Source organism: Pinus tabuliformis, chromosome 2_2 (genome assembly GCF_031772625.1).
Source record: "Pinus tabuliformis cultivar Carrire ecotype Pingquan chromosome 2_2, CPIR1, whole genome shotgun sequence".
Classification (NCBI taxonomy): Eukaryota; Viridiplantae; Streptophyta; class Pinopsida; order Pinales; family Pinaceae; genus Pinus; species Pinus tabuliformis.
This window is the reverse complement of record NC_142300.1, coordinates 143,218,777-143,232,672: the sequence shown is the minus strand read 5'-3', so window position 1 is coordinate 143,232,672 and position 13,896 is coordinate 143,218,777. Positions and strand designations below refer to the sequence as shown.

Here is a 13,896-nt window from a genome sequence, read left to right as displayed (position 1 = left end):
CGGCTGGGCATGGTTGTTGCAAAGTTGAGGTGCTCGGTAAATACGATGGATAAATTCGGACTCATTCGTAGCGGCGGTGCTCGGTCTTTTGTTCGTTGGAAGGCATGGGCCAAGGGTATGGGCTTCCATAGTTGGTTCTCTCGAAAAGGCGGCAATGGTTGATGTGTTGCTTGGGTGAGATTTTTCACTGGTGGTTGGGTCGAGGGAGTGGTTGCGCGCGCGCCTGGTATCTCAAACCTTTCGCGAGAGGCGGGGTGTGGTCAAGTATGGGATGGATGAAGAGCGGTTCAACCTGTTGGGCTGGCCACCCTAGTCCCTCCCGACCGTTCCTCGACATGCCCTCATGGAAGGGTTGGGTGTCGAGGTAATGAAAAACCCATCCCTCGGTCTGAGCTCCATCGAGATCACAATTTTACCCGCTGATAGGCATGAGGTGGCAATCTTATCTCGTGCCTTTGCCGTCGAGCGAATTCCTCGTCCTCTCGTGACCCACTCCCCTTCTGAGGGAAAAAGAAGTAGCGGGTCGTGTCTTTGTTCCTCCCTTTGGATTGTGGGTTTTTTGTGGGACTTGCGTCATTTCTTTGTTTCGTGGTGTGCGCTTTGCGAACGTCCCTCTCTCTATTGGCCTTGCACCATCGATGTATTTGTGGCCGACGGCTTTCTCCAGCTTTGAGAATCGGCCGGTGATAACTCCTCTTTGGAGTTTGATTATTTGACCCCCGTTGACTCTCTCGCTGGAAAGGTTGTTGGGTGTTTTGTACACGGAGGGGTGCAAGCTCGAGGTGGGTTTGTGTTACTGGCAGCGGTCTATTTGTCATTTGAAGCCTTGTGCCGCTGGGTTGGGGGGCTATGTGCCTCTTAGTGACGTGCTCCAGACACTGGTCTCATCGTGGCCCTTGTCTTTTCTATTGGTCAGTTTTAGGTTGTGATTTATTTGCTTGGTTGTTTGCTATGTTGTAAAGCTGGAAAGGGTGTTGTGTTGAATGCATGTGGGAGGGTGTGAAGAGGTGGGATGCTTTTTTGATTGGGTGCCTTGTTTGATTTCTTTTTGGTTCGAGGACATCTACTCGGCGTGCTGTTGATCTTCTCTCTTTTCTTGGGATCTTGGTTTCTTTGGTGTTGTTTTCTTCCCTTCTTCCTTTTGCCCCTAGCTTTATGGAGGAGAGGTGGGATTGTTGTGGATTGGTGTTTGGGAAGGATGAAAAGTAGTGCGAGTTCCCAGGGTGGCCACCCTAGTCCTTCTCTATTGCCGTCCCCTATAGTTCCCCCCTTTTTCCGAAGGCACGGTGTTTGGGAAGCTTGTTCTCTGTTTGAGCCTCCCCTTGTGAGCCGGTAGCCACGTTTGATATCTCTTGCTTTCTTGTTGTTTTCTTCCCTTCTTTCTTTTGGCCCCTTGGCTTTACGGAGAAAAGGTGGGATTGTTGTGGATTGGTGTTCAGGAAGGACGAAAAGCAGTGTGAGTTCCGAGGGTGGCCACCCTAGTCCTTCTCGATCGCCTTCCCCTGCAGTTCCCCCCATTTTGCGAAGGCATGGGGGTGGGGAAGCTTGTTCTCTGTTTGAGCCTCCCCCAGTGAGTCGGTGGACGCGTTTGATATCTCTCTTTCTTTCATGTTGTTTTCTTCCCTTCTTCCTTTCGGCCCCTAGCTTTACGGAGAAAAGGTGGGATTGTTGTGGATTGGTGTTCGGGAAGGACGAAGACCAGTGCGAGTTCCCACGGTGGCCACCCTAGTCCTTCTCGATCATTGTCCCCTGCAGTTCCCCCCTTTTTGTGAAGGCACAGGGTTGGGGAAGCTTGTTCTCTGTTTGAAGCCTCCCCTTGTGAGCCGGTAGCCACGGTTGATATATCCCTTTCTCTCTTGTTGTTTTCTTCCCTTCTTCCTCGTGGCCCCTAGCGTTACGGAGAAAAGGTGGGATTGTTGTGGATTGGTGTTCCGGAAGGACGAAACACAGTGTGAGCTCCCGGGGTGGCCACCCTAGTCCTTCTTGATCGTCGTCCCCTTCAGTTCCCCCCTTTAGTTCCCGAAGGCACGGGGCTTTGGGAGGCTTGTGCCTTGTTTGTGCTTTGTTTTCTACCCTTTTCTTCCTTTCGGTCCCTAACTCTATGGAGAAAAGGGGGAATCGTTGTGGGCTGGTGTCGGGGAAGGGCTAAAAGCAGTGCGAGCTCCCGGGGTGGCCACCCTAGTCCTTCTCGATCGTTGTTCCACGCATTTCCCCCCTTTTTGCGAGGGCGTGGGGCTGGGGGAGATTGTCCTCTGTTCGAGCCTCCCCCTGTGAGGGGGTTAGACACCTTTGTTTCTCTTTCTCTCATGCGTTTTTCCTCCTTTTGCCCCTTGGCCTTACATTTGTTGTGGGGGGTGCCCCTATTCAGTTTTGTGGCCGGTCTTTTGGTAATACACGTGGAAACGACTCTCGGCAGCAGATATCTCCGCTCTTGTTACGATGAAGAACGTAGCGAAATGTGATACTTAGTGTGAATTGCAGAATCCTGTGAATCATCGAGTTTTTGAACGCAATTTGTGCCCGAGGCCTCGGTCGAGGGCACGTCTGTCTAGGTGTCGCATCCCATTCAAACGTGCTCCCTGCAATATGCTAGGGAGCAGCGGAGCTGGTCGTCCATGCCCCGTGCGGTGCGGTCGACTGAAATACCTCAAGTGATGTTTCGTGGCGTACGTCGGCAAGCGGTGATCTTGTCCCCTTGGATGGGCAGTCGGCGTTAGCCGATGCGGGTTTTGTGTGGCATCGCTCGAACTTGCTTTGGTCTCTCTTGTCCTCCCATGGGATAGGGCGGATTTAGCTCCAACTTTGCGACCCCAGCTCAGGCGAGAACATCCGCTGAGTTTAAGCATATAATTAAGCGGAGGAAAAGAAACTTACAAGGATTCCCCTAGTAGCGGCGAGCGAACCGGGAAGAGCCCAGCATGAAAATCGGGCGGCAGCGCTGCCTGAATTGTAGTCTGTAGAAGCGTCCTCAGCGGTGGACCTGGGCCAAGTCCCTTGGAAGGGGGCGCCTGAGAGGATGACAGCCCCGTTGGCCCCAGACCCTGCCGCATCATGAGGCGTTGTTAGCGAGTCGGGTTGTTTGGGAATGCAGCCCTAATTGGGTGGTAAATTCCGTTCAACGCTAAATACGGGTGAGAGACCGATAGTGAACAAGTACCGCAAGGGAAAGATGAAAAGGACTTTGAAAAGAGAGTTAAAGAGTGCTTGAAATTGCCGGGAGGGAAGCAGATGGAGGCTGTCGATGCGTCTCGGTCGGATGCAGAATGGCTCAGGCTGGTCCGCCGCTCGACTTGAGGTGCAAACCAACACAGGCTGCTGCATCGTCATAAGCACGGGTGGATTACTACCTGTCAGTTTACCGCTACGATGGTCGAGGAACGAAGCGTGCACCCTTGTGGCAGGCTATGTGCACCTGCGCACTCGTGGTGTTGGTTGGTGGGCTTTCCATTCGACCTGTCTTGAAACACGGACCAAATAGTCTAACATGTGTGCGAGTCTTCAGGTTTGAAAACTTGCGAGGCGCAAGGAAGCTGATGGGCGAGATCCCCTCTCTAGGGGGGTGCATCGTCGACCAACCTTGAGCTTATGCGAATTGTTCGAATGCGAGCACACCTGTTGGGACCTGAAAGATGGTGAACTATGCCTGAGTAGGGCGAAGCCAGAGGAAACTCTGGTGGAGGCTCGTAGCAATACTGACGTGCAAATCGTTCGTCTGACTTGGGTATAGGGGCGAAAGACTAATCGAACCATCTAGTAGCTGGTTTCCTCCGAATTTTCCCTCAGGATAGCTGGAGCTCACGCGCGAGTTTTATCGAGTAAAGCAAATGATTAGAGGCATCAGGGGCGTAAGGCCCTCAACCTATTCTCAAACTTTCAATAGGTAAGAGGGTGCGGCTGCTCCATTGAGCCGTGTCGTGGAATCGAGAGCTCCAAGTGGGCCATTTTTGGTAAGCAGAACTGGCGATGCGAGATGAACCGAAAGTCGAGTTACGGTGTCGAATTGCGCGCTAACCTAGATCCCACAAAGGGTGTTGGTTGATTAAGATAGCAGGACAGTGGTCATGGAAGTCGAAATCCGCTAAGGAGTGTGTAACAACTCACCAGCCAAATCAACTAGCCCCGAAAATGAATGGCGCTGAAGCGCGCAACCTATACTCGACCGTCGGAGCAATTGCCTAGCTCCGATGAGTAGGAGGATGCGGGGGTCGTTGAGAAACCTCGGGCGTGAGCTTAGGTGGATCGACCCCCAGTGCAGATCTTGGTGGTAGTAAAAAATATTCAAATGAGAACTTTGAAGACTGAAGTGGGGAAATGTTCCATGTGAACAGCACTTGGACATGGGTTAGTCGATCCTAAGAGATGGGGAAGCCTTGTATCAAGGGTGCACTCTGCATGAGCATCGAAAGGGAATCGGGTTAATATTCCCGAACCGGGACATGGCAGTGGGCAGCAATGTTGGGAAATCCGGAGACGTCGTCGGGGGCCCCGGGAAGAGTTATCTTTTCTTTTTAACAGCTTGCCCACCCTGGAATCGGTTCACCTGGAGATAGGGTCCAGCAGCTGGAAGAGCACCGCACGTCTTGCGGTGTCCGGTGCCCCTTGGCGGCCCTTGAAAATCTAGAGGACCGAGTACCGTTCATGCCCGGTCGTACTCATAACCGCATCAGGTCTCCAAGGTGAACAACCTCTGGTCAATAGAACAATGTAGGTAAGGGAAGTCGGCAAAACGGATCCGTAACTTCGAGAAAAGGATTGGCTCTGAGGGCTAGGCCTAGGGGTCTGTGCCCTCAACTCATGGGCTGTCGGCAGTCTGCCCGAGTTGCTCTCGTGGTGAGGGCGGGCAGTCGCGTGCCGATTGGGCTACGGGCGTAGAATGCCCCCTGTCGGGGGCTTTTCCCTAGGCGTCGAATAGTCGACTCAGAACTGGTACGGACAAGGGGAATCCGACTGTTTAATTAAAAGAAAGCATTTTGATGGTCCCTGCGGATGCTGACGCAATGTGATTTCTTCCTAGTGCTCTGAATGTCAAAGTGAAGAAATTCAACCAAGCACGGGTAAACGGCAGGAGTAACTATGACTCTCTTAAGGTAGCCAAATGCCTCGTCATCTAATTAGTTATGTGCATGAACGGATTAACGAGATTCCCAATGTCCCTATCTACTATCTATCGAAACCACAGCCAAGGGAGCAGGCTTGGCAGAATCAACGGGGAAAGAAGACCCTGTTGAGCTTGACTCTAGTCCGACTTTGTGAAATGACTGGAGAGGTGTGGAATAAGTGGGAGCCTTTTTCGGCGCAAGTGAAATACCACTACTTTTAACGTTATTTTACTTATTCCATGGGGTGGAGATGGGGCACTGCCCCTGTTTTTGGCCTTAAGGAACGTTTCGGCGAGTCGATCCGGGCGGAAGACATTGTCAGGTGGGGAGTTTGGCTGGGGCGGCACATCTGTTAAAAGATAACGCAGGTGTCCTAAGATGAGCTCAACGAGAATATAAATCTCATGTGGAACAAAAGGATAAAAGCTCATTTGATTTTGATTTTCAGTACGAATACAAACCGTGAAAGCGTGGCCTATCGATCCTTTAGATTTTCGGAATTTGAAGCTAGAGGTGTCAGAAAAGTTACCACAGAGATAACTGGCTTGTGGCAGCCAAGCGTTCATAGCGACGTTGCTTTTTGATCCTTCGATGTCGGCTCTTCCTATCATTGTGAAGCAGAATTCACCAAGTGTTGGATTGTTCACCCACCAATAGGGAACGTGAGCTGGGTTTAGATTGTCGTGAGACAGGTTAGTTTTACCCTACTGATGAACCGCACCATAATAGTAATTCAACTTAGTACGAGAGGAACCGTTGATTCACACAATTGGTCATCGTGCTTGGTTGAAAAGCCAGTGGCGCGAAGCTACCGTGTGTCGGATTATGACTGAACACCTCTAAGTTAGAATCCACGCTAGAACCGGTGCATGTCACTCTTTGACTATATCTCGACCTGCAGTAGGGGCGTCGCTTTGTCGCCCCCAGGGGCCCGTGTCATTTGCAAACTGCGACCATGAAGCATCTCGGTCGGGGCAGCTTTGAAGTTCAATTCCAAACGGTCGTTGAGAAGAATCCTTTGTAGACGACTTAAATATGCGATGGGGTATTGTAAGTGGCAGAGTGGCCTTGCTGCCACGATCCACTGAGATTCAGCCCTTGGTCGCCTCGATTCAGAGCTGCGATCTTGTCATAAACAAAATCCGGGAAACCCTCTCGCGCCTCTGCCTCTTTCCTCCAGATGACAATTTTTCATTACTTAGGGGTGGGAAATTTGGGGTTTCCACACTGCGACGGAAAAGGCGCCGAAGCCTGGGAAAACTGGGGTTTCCATGTCGCGCCCCGGCGCCCAAAATTTGGGGTTTCCATGCGGGGCCCAAAAGGTGGGGTTTCCATGAAGCGCCCAAGATGTGGGGTTTCCATGCGGCGCCCAAAATTTGGGGTTTCCATGTGGCGCCCAAAATGTGGGGTTTCCACCCCGCGCCCAAAATTTGGGGTTTCCATGTGGCGCCCAAGATGTGGGGTTTCCATGCGGCACCCAAAATTTGGGGTTTCCATGCGGCGCCCAAAACGTGGGGTTTCCACCCGGCACCCAAAATTTGGGGTTTCCATGCGGCGCCCAAGATTTGGGGTTTCCATGTGGCGCCCAAAATTTGGGGTTTCCACGCGGCGCCCAAGATGTGGGGTTTGCAGGCGGCGCCCAAAATTTGGGGCTTCCATGTCTCGCCCAAAATTTGGGGTTTCCACCCGGCGCCCAAAATTTGGGGCTTCCATGCGGCGCCCAAAATGTGGGGTTTCCAGGTGGCGCCCAAAATTTGGGGTTTCCGCCGGGCGCAAAATTTGTTGGGGTTTACAAGTCGCGCCCAAGCCGGGGGAAACTTGGGGTTTCTATGTCGCGCCCCGGCGCCAAAGCCGGGGGAAACTTGGGGTTTCCATGTCACGTCCCGACCGAAATCGGCGGCACCCAAGCCTGGGGAAACTTGGGGTTTCCGAGTCGCGCCACAACCGAAACCGGCGGCGCCCAAGCCTGGGAAAACTGGGGGTTTCCAAGTCACGCCCTGACGCCCAGGCCTGGGGAAACTTGGGGTTTCCATGTCGCGCCACGACCGAAGCTGGCGGCGCCCAAGCCTGCGGGGACTCGGGGTTTTCCATGTCGTGCCCTGGCACCCAAGCCTGGGAAGCTTGGGGTTTCCATGTCGCGCCCTTGATGGAACCACGGGTTTCCGCATTTTACGGCACGAGGGAAACGCGGGGAACTTGGGATTTCCATGACGATGCAAACCAGCTCGCAAGTCTTGGGAACTTGGGGTGTTTCGAAACCGCTGCCCAAGTCTGGGGAACTCGTTTTTTCCATGTCGCGGCACACCCTGAATCGCCCGAGAGTCTGTGGAACTTCGGATTTCCATGTCGTGGAGCCACGAAGAGCCACCAAAGTTCGGGGAACTTGGGATGTCCATTTCGCGGCGCGATGAAAACTGCTACCCAAGTCAGCGGACACGCACTGGGTTTCCATTTCGCATCACAACAAAAATTGCTACCCAAGTCTGGGAAACGCGGTGTAAGGACCTGTGGTTCGGTTTCTCCCCGTTGGTGTGAAGTGCGAACTCTACAACTGAAATGGGGGAAGGGACATAAGTATAATGTGCATTAGAGGTGGAGCGATGGTTGGTTCATAGCGTGGGAGCGTTTGGCATAACCCACGGGCCGACTCACATGCTGGGGTGACTTGAACGAAGGATTGTTTGCCGACCAGCAATCGGATGGCAAGTTTGTGACGTGTAAGGGGGTTTTGGCACACGGTGGTCGAGTCAGCCTAGGCAATGACTCGCCCAAGCGCTCGTATAAATATGGCAAGGTGTTGGAGCATTTGGCATTCATTTGAAGATGGACATTCAAACATGAGCATTCGGTGATCAAGAAAAAAAGTGCGAACTAGTGGAGCAGGTCGCAAAAGAGGCGTGGGCATATATGCACCCGCTCTTGGGCAAGCACACACGATACGCACAGGGTTTGGTTATCGGGTGAGGGCGCGGGTAGGGAAGGCACCCACCGTTCGGTGTGACACAGGGTGTCTCGGGTAGTTCGCCCGCCCGTCGTGGAAGAAGAAACGCGGAGGTGTCTCGGGTGACTCGGGTAAGTTGCCTGCCCGTTGTGCAATAGGAAACGCTGGGTGACTCGGGTGAGGTCACCCGCCAGTCGTGCAGCGGTAAACGAGGTTCGGTCGACGAGTACGGTTGGCAGCTCGTGTGAGGGTGCGCCCGCCTAGCTCGGGAAAGGAACTCGGTTGGCACACGGAGGTGTTGCCTATTTGTAAAATTGGCTAAGTATGAAACTTGGTGTTTCCCAAGTATACTTGTAAAGCCTCGTAAACATTGTAGGGTTGAATAATATATTGTATTCGGGCAGACTCATTGTTCAGGGAGTTGCCCCTCCCTTTACACTGTGCAATTGTGTTCTTCATGTATAATTGATGATGATAATGAATGTGTATGGGTGTTCATTGGCATAAAGGAAACATAATAATACTTGGTTGCGAAAAACAAACTAATTAGACTAATGGTTAGGCGTAGTCCATGAACATAAGTATTGGTGAAAAGAAAGTGTTCGGTGGCGCACCTCGCCAAGTACAGCTGGAAGAGTACTGTAGGCCTGGGGGCGTGACACGCGGGGTTCCCATGTCGCTCGCGCCGTGTTGGGGATGGCGCACGCCCCTTGATACCTGCACGATGGGCGAGCCACCGATGGAAGGTGCACGGGTGACCCTTGTTGCGTGCGTGGATGAAAGAGGTGACCATGTGCGGACGAGTCAGGATGCGGGCAGGTGTGCGACGTGCGGCGATGGGTGTAATCCGCGAGGTGTTGGAGCCGACCCATGGGTGTGACGGTGCACACAAAGGGACGCGGGGTTTCGTTGGAATGGGGCGTGTCGAGGTTATGTGGCAGGTTAGCCGGGCGAAAGGATGCGTATAAGTAAGGAGGATGGAGTTCGATGAAGGAACATCGAACTCAGACTTCCACATCATAGAACAAGTGCGAAGGAAGGAGTTGAGCGAAAACGGAAGGAAGAGAAGGACGTGGGTAAGAGGGCCGCACTGGCGGGCGGATTACAGAGGGCGGGTCTGGCTTGGTAGCGTGGACAGGCAAAGCGGGGTGGGTTACCGTCCCGGCAGGCAGGCCGCACTGCATGCGGTCCATGCGCCCTCACTATGGACCGCACTGAAGGGCAGAGTTTGGGCGCTGCGGAAGGGAAAGTTGGGTGGACAGGTTCGCAGTTCAGGGGTGGAGTTGTGGCGTGCAGGCCGCGGGCCAGTGCAGCATGACCACACGACACGACGGGTTGAAAGAATAATTGAAGAAGATAAATTTATGGTAATTTATTTTCCTTGCTTTGTTAAGAACACTTACTGGAAAATTGACCGAGTGTTGAAGTAGGCGCAGACCGTGTACTCAAGTACTGGTAAAAGGAAAAAGTACGGAGGTGCTGCACTCGCTTATGCGTGGTTGAAATACTACCACTAGGATAGGAGCATGACATGGGGTCTCCCGATCCCTCCTCGACAAAGGTCGCCAAATTGCGGGGTACCCGGGGATTCCGTGTCCCGCCTTGTCGAAAGCATCCCAAGTGCAGGAAATTTGGGGTTTCCATGTCTCGTCACGATGGAAATCGCCCCAGGTGCGGTAAACTTGGTGTACATCAAGCCTGCAACCTCACATCAAGAAAAAGGCTCGGTTGGTCAAGAGAATGAAGGTTTCTTCATTGTTAAAGGACCTCGCTAAGGATCAAAGGTTGGAGTCCCTTCTAGAGCTAGTCCACCATGGACTATCAAAAGTTGAAAGAAGGACAGAGTGTCGGGGAACGAAGCGCCGAAGAAACAAAGTGTAGAGAGGAGGAAGGACTCGACTTGTGCTTGGGGGATATTATTATCAAGGGTCTACGGCTTTGCAATGACCAATAAGAAGCTTCAATGAGGGAAATTTACGAAAGGGTTTTCCTCTCTGAGAGAGAGAGAGAGAGAGGTTTTTCCTTGGCAGAGAGCCAACATCTTGTGTTCTTGTTATTATGTTTTTGGCACCAGTTTGATGAAAGTAAACACACATGCGTTAATAAGAAGAGAAGAAGATTAAAATAACACGATAAATTGCAAAAGAGCTTCACAAATTGTTATCAAGTCTAGAAGAATCCCGCTATACCCCATTGCCCCAGATTCTTCAACACGGTATCGGAGCTAAGGTGCACATCAAGGAAAGGGACTCTCAAGAACATCCGCAAGGTTGAAGCGTCAAGCCAAGAAGTCTCAATCACATCAAGGACAATAAGGTCTACCATCTATCATTCCTCATGGAAGACTACAAAGCAAGAAGAAACGCCTTGTATAAAGGCACCTACAAGAAGAACAAATCAAAGAGGGACCTACATCAAGCTACACCATCTTGAAGAATGAAAGGCACTACGAGTCAAGTCATCAAGCAAGTCCATTTGAAGAAAGCAACTTGAACAACATCAAGATCTAAGGAAGGCAAGCCATCAAGTCTTCAAGAAGAAAGCAAGTTCACTACATCTCAAACTCTATCAAGTAAGTATATGTCCCCTTCTGAGTATACCTCAGTGTCTTTTTGCAAGGAAAGTAACAAATTGGTTGGGGCCACTACATGTCCAAAGTCGAACGGTTTGGATACCAACAGTATGGACGCTACAAAAGGGATTGTCCTAAACTTAAGAAGGACAACAACAACAAGAGAAAAAGGGAAGAAGCTCATGTAACTCAAGAAGTGAAAGAAGATGACAAGAAGCAAAAGAAGGAAGATCCTCCTATCACTAAGTCAACCTCTTTGCTTAAAGTCTTCTTTCAAAGGGGGCAGAGGTCTCATTGGGGGTCCCATTTATGGGATTCAAGAGAGGATGATATACAAGCGAGAGCAGATGAATCAAGAAAGGCTACACCAATCGAGGAGAACTATCAAATAAAGCCACGATGATAAAAGCATAATCAAGGTGAGGTATGTATGCATCAAAGTTTAAGTCATGTCGCCATATATATTGATTGGGTCATGGGAAAAGTTCTAGAATCACGATCAAGAATAAAAGGGTCTCTTTCGCCAAGGACATGCTCGGAGGCATGTGCTACAGTGGATTAAAGGTCAACATGAAGAAGTGCTCTCATAAGGAGTATAAGGTGGTTGACCAATCAATCCAATAAGAAGCAAATGAAGAACATCGTGGTCACAAAGAATAACTATTTGACAAGATTCCTCAACATCTCTCGAAAGAAGGCACGACAACTCTGACAAAGGAAGAAAAGATAAAGGACCCTTGACAACTACGAAAGCCTTGGAGATAGTAAGGTGCAGATAACCGATTCAAATCTACAAATATGTCATGATGAAGAGCAATATCACGATGAAGTCATGAAGGGCCACTAAATCAAAGTACGGGAACAAGCGAGTACAACTAAGCATCCATGTGATAAGTGTTATGAAGGATAGACAAGGTGACAAAGGAGTAGCTAGATGACAAAAAGGACCTGATATATATCAAGAAGGCCACTTTCCATGAAGGGAGCAATGACATGACAAACCAGGGGGGAAAGTGATCGATGGCCGGTACCCTACCAAGAAGAAGTTCAAACAAAGACTTCATGACATCGAAGGAAAGAAGGAGATCAAGCAGCTAAAGGACCCACGAAGAAGACGTTGTTGATGAATGGACAAGTCCCTAGCTAAGAGGGAGTTCTAACAAGTTCCCAAATACAAAGGAGCTTGGGAAAGTTCCTTGTCAGAGGAAACTTGGGCATGTCTTCCCCAATCAAGGGGAAGAGATAGACACAACATTCTTGTCTTCACTTGTGTTGTTGGGAAAAGTATCCAATACGGAATGACCCTATCCCACTCTAAGGGTGATAGTACCTCAGCAACAACTGAATGCAAAGCTATTCAAGATTACTTCTTTATGAGATGAGAGAGAGAAGAGAAAAGGGATCCACTAACCATTATCTTTCGCTAATGGTTGATCCAATCTTCCCTCTTTGTTGCTTGCTCCTAGCTCCTTGCTCTTTCACCGGCCCAGCTACACAAAGATCCTGTAAAAGCACAAGGAAAAGAAACTACAAGAAGCATACATCCATAACTGATTCAAGGATTAGAATAAATCAAATATACAAGCATCAATTCACCATAGAGATACATGCATATAGAAGAACCTCAAATACTTTATTAATAGAAGAAGTAAAGTTCTGAGAGTGTTACAACCATAATAGGCCCAATCCAGCAACACCTCCCAGCAGAAAGAAATCTCCTCTTCACCTCCTTCAAAGCAATCACCCAATAGTTCTATACTCAAACCAACAGCACTTCCTTACTTGCACAAAATTCCAGCCTCCCTAGACCTCATGAGAGAGCTCTATATATAGGAGATTTGGAGAAAGGATGAGTCAGCTTGAGACTGACATGAAGCTGACTAGTGTCCTCTCCCACTTCAGTTATACTTCAGTTCTTGAGTCCACTTGGAGTTTCTTGCTTCCACTTGGAGATCTAGATCCTCTTACTCATCACAAGGCGAATTCCTTGATCCAAGTGTCATTTTGGAAGCTTCCTGGGCATTTGACACCTTGCAGAATGACTGTGCCACTTGGCCAATCTCGCCCAGCGCAGGTAGCCTTCATTGCTTTTGACATTCAGCGCAGGTACAGAGTGGAGCAGTTGACATTCAGCGCAGATGCTCAGTGGAGAAGCTGACATGATCCAGAAATAGCTTGTTTTTGAGTGTTTTCAGGTGGAGAACTGATTTTCAGTGCTGTGGTTTGCTGTCCTTGTTCCTCTAGGGGCAGGAACAACATGTTTAGTGACTTTGGATCCCTTAGATTATTGACATTTCATGCTTCATGCTGTTAGGCACAAAAATGTCTATAACAGTTGCCCCCTAAAGTATGAGGTCGTTTATCGGGTGAAATGCTTTATCAGGAGGATCCAAAGTTCATTCAATCGCTGAGAGGTGCCCTGTAATAAAATACAATACAATACATTATTTTTCATTCTTCTTTCATGATCTAGCTGAGGCGGGCATTCCCATGCTCAGCTTTATAAATTCATTTTGGTACATAGAACAGACGATCGTCTGATGGTAGACTGATAATTCTCTGCTGAAATTATCATCCTTTGAGTAGGATGATCATCTGCTGCAATGATGTACATATCAAATGTCTTTATATCCTGAATATATATATCGCAGCCCGGATGGATGAAACTAGATCCGGGGTCTTCAAACTCGTTCGATCTTCACTCTAAGTACAAGTCGATCCATGTGAGAATTGCGCTGAAGTCGAACATGGAAAGACATCGCTTGATTACCGGTCAATAATGTAAACCGTTAACAAGCGCGAGAGGAATCACCAATAATGACAATGACCCTCAAGGTACTGCAGTACAATTCACGTGGTGTGAATAAAGGACTTGGCGTTGAACACCACGCAAAATCTTCCGGTCGAAGGTCATTGATGTATACCTGTCGCTGGAAGTGAGAAACTTGCCATTGAGGCATGCAAGCTTCAAAGTACTGGGGGTTTTGTTCCTAGATCAACTTCTTGGATAATGAGCTGAAGTCGACAAGAAGTGATCCGTCAAAGGAGGGCCTTAATGAATCCCACATCAATGACACGGAACGGAGCTAATGATTTTAGTGGAGGTGAAAACAATCTTTGATATATGATTCAGGGTGGCGATCATGGGTGGATGAAGGATAATGTATGGCAGTGGATGGGACACGGTTGACTCTTTCTGAACACATCTCTTGAACATATAACGACACTGATGTGATGGATCGGTAGCATTACCCCAAATGTGGATGGTTTGGCGAGGACCATGG

At 49.7% G+C, this 13,896-nt stretch overlaps 2 non-coding genes across 2 annotated transcripts; both read left to right on the top strand.

The window, feature by feature from the left end:
- Positions 1-2,404: 2,404 nt before the first annotated feature.
- LOC149191805 (5.8S ribosomal RNA) lies at positions 2,405-2,558 on the top strand. Its single transcript, XR_016255270.1, has one exon. It is a non-coding gene; the product is annotated as a 5.8S ribosomal RNA (ribosomal RNA).
- A 247-nt stretch (positions 2,559-2,805) lies between these two features.
- Positions 2,806-6,215, top strand: LOC149191804 (25S ribosomal RNA). Its single transcript, XR_016255499.1, has one exon. It is a non-coding gene; the product is annotated as a 25S ribosomal RNA (ribosomal RNA).
- The last annotated feature ends 7,681 nt before the right edge of the window (positions 6,216-13,896 follow it).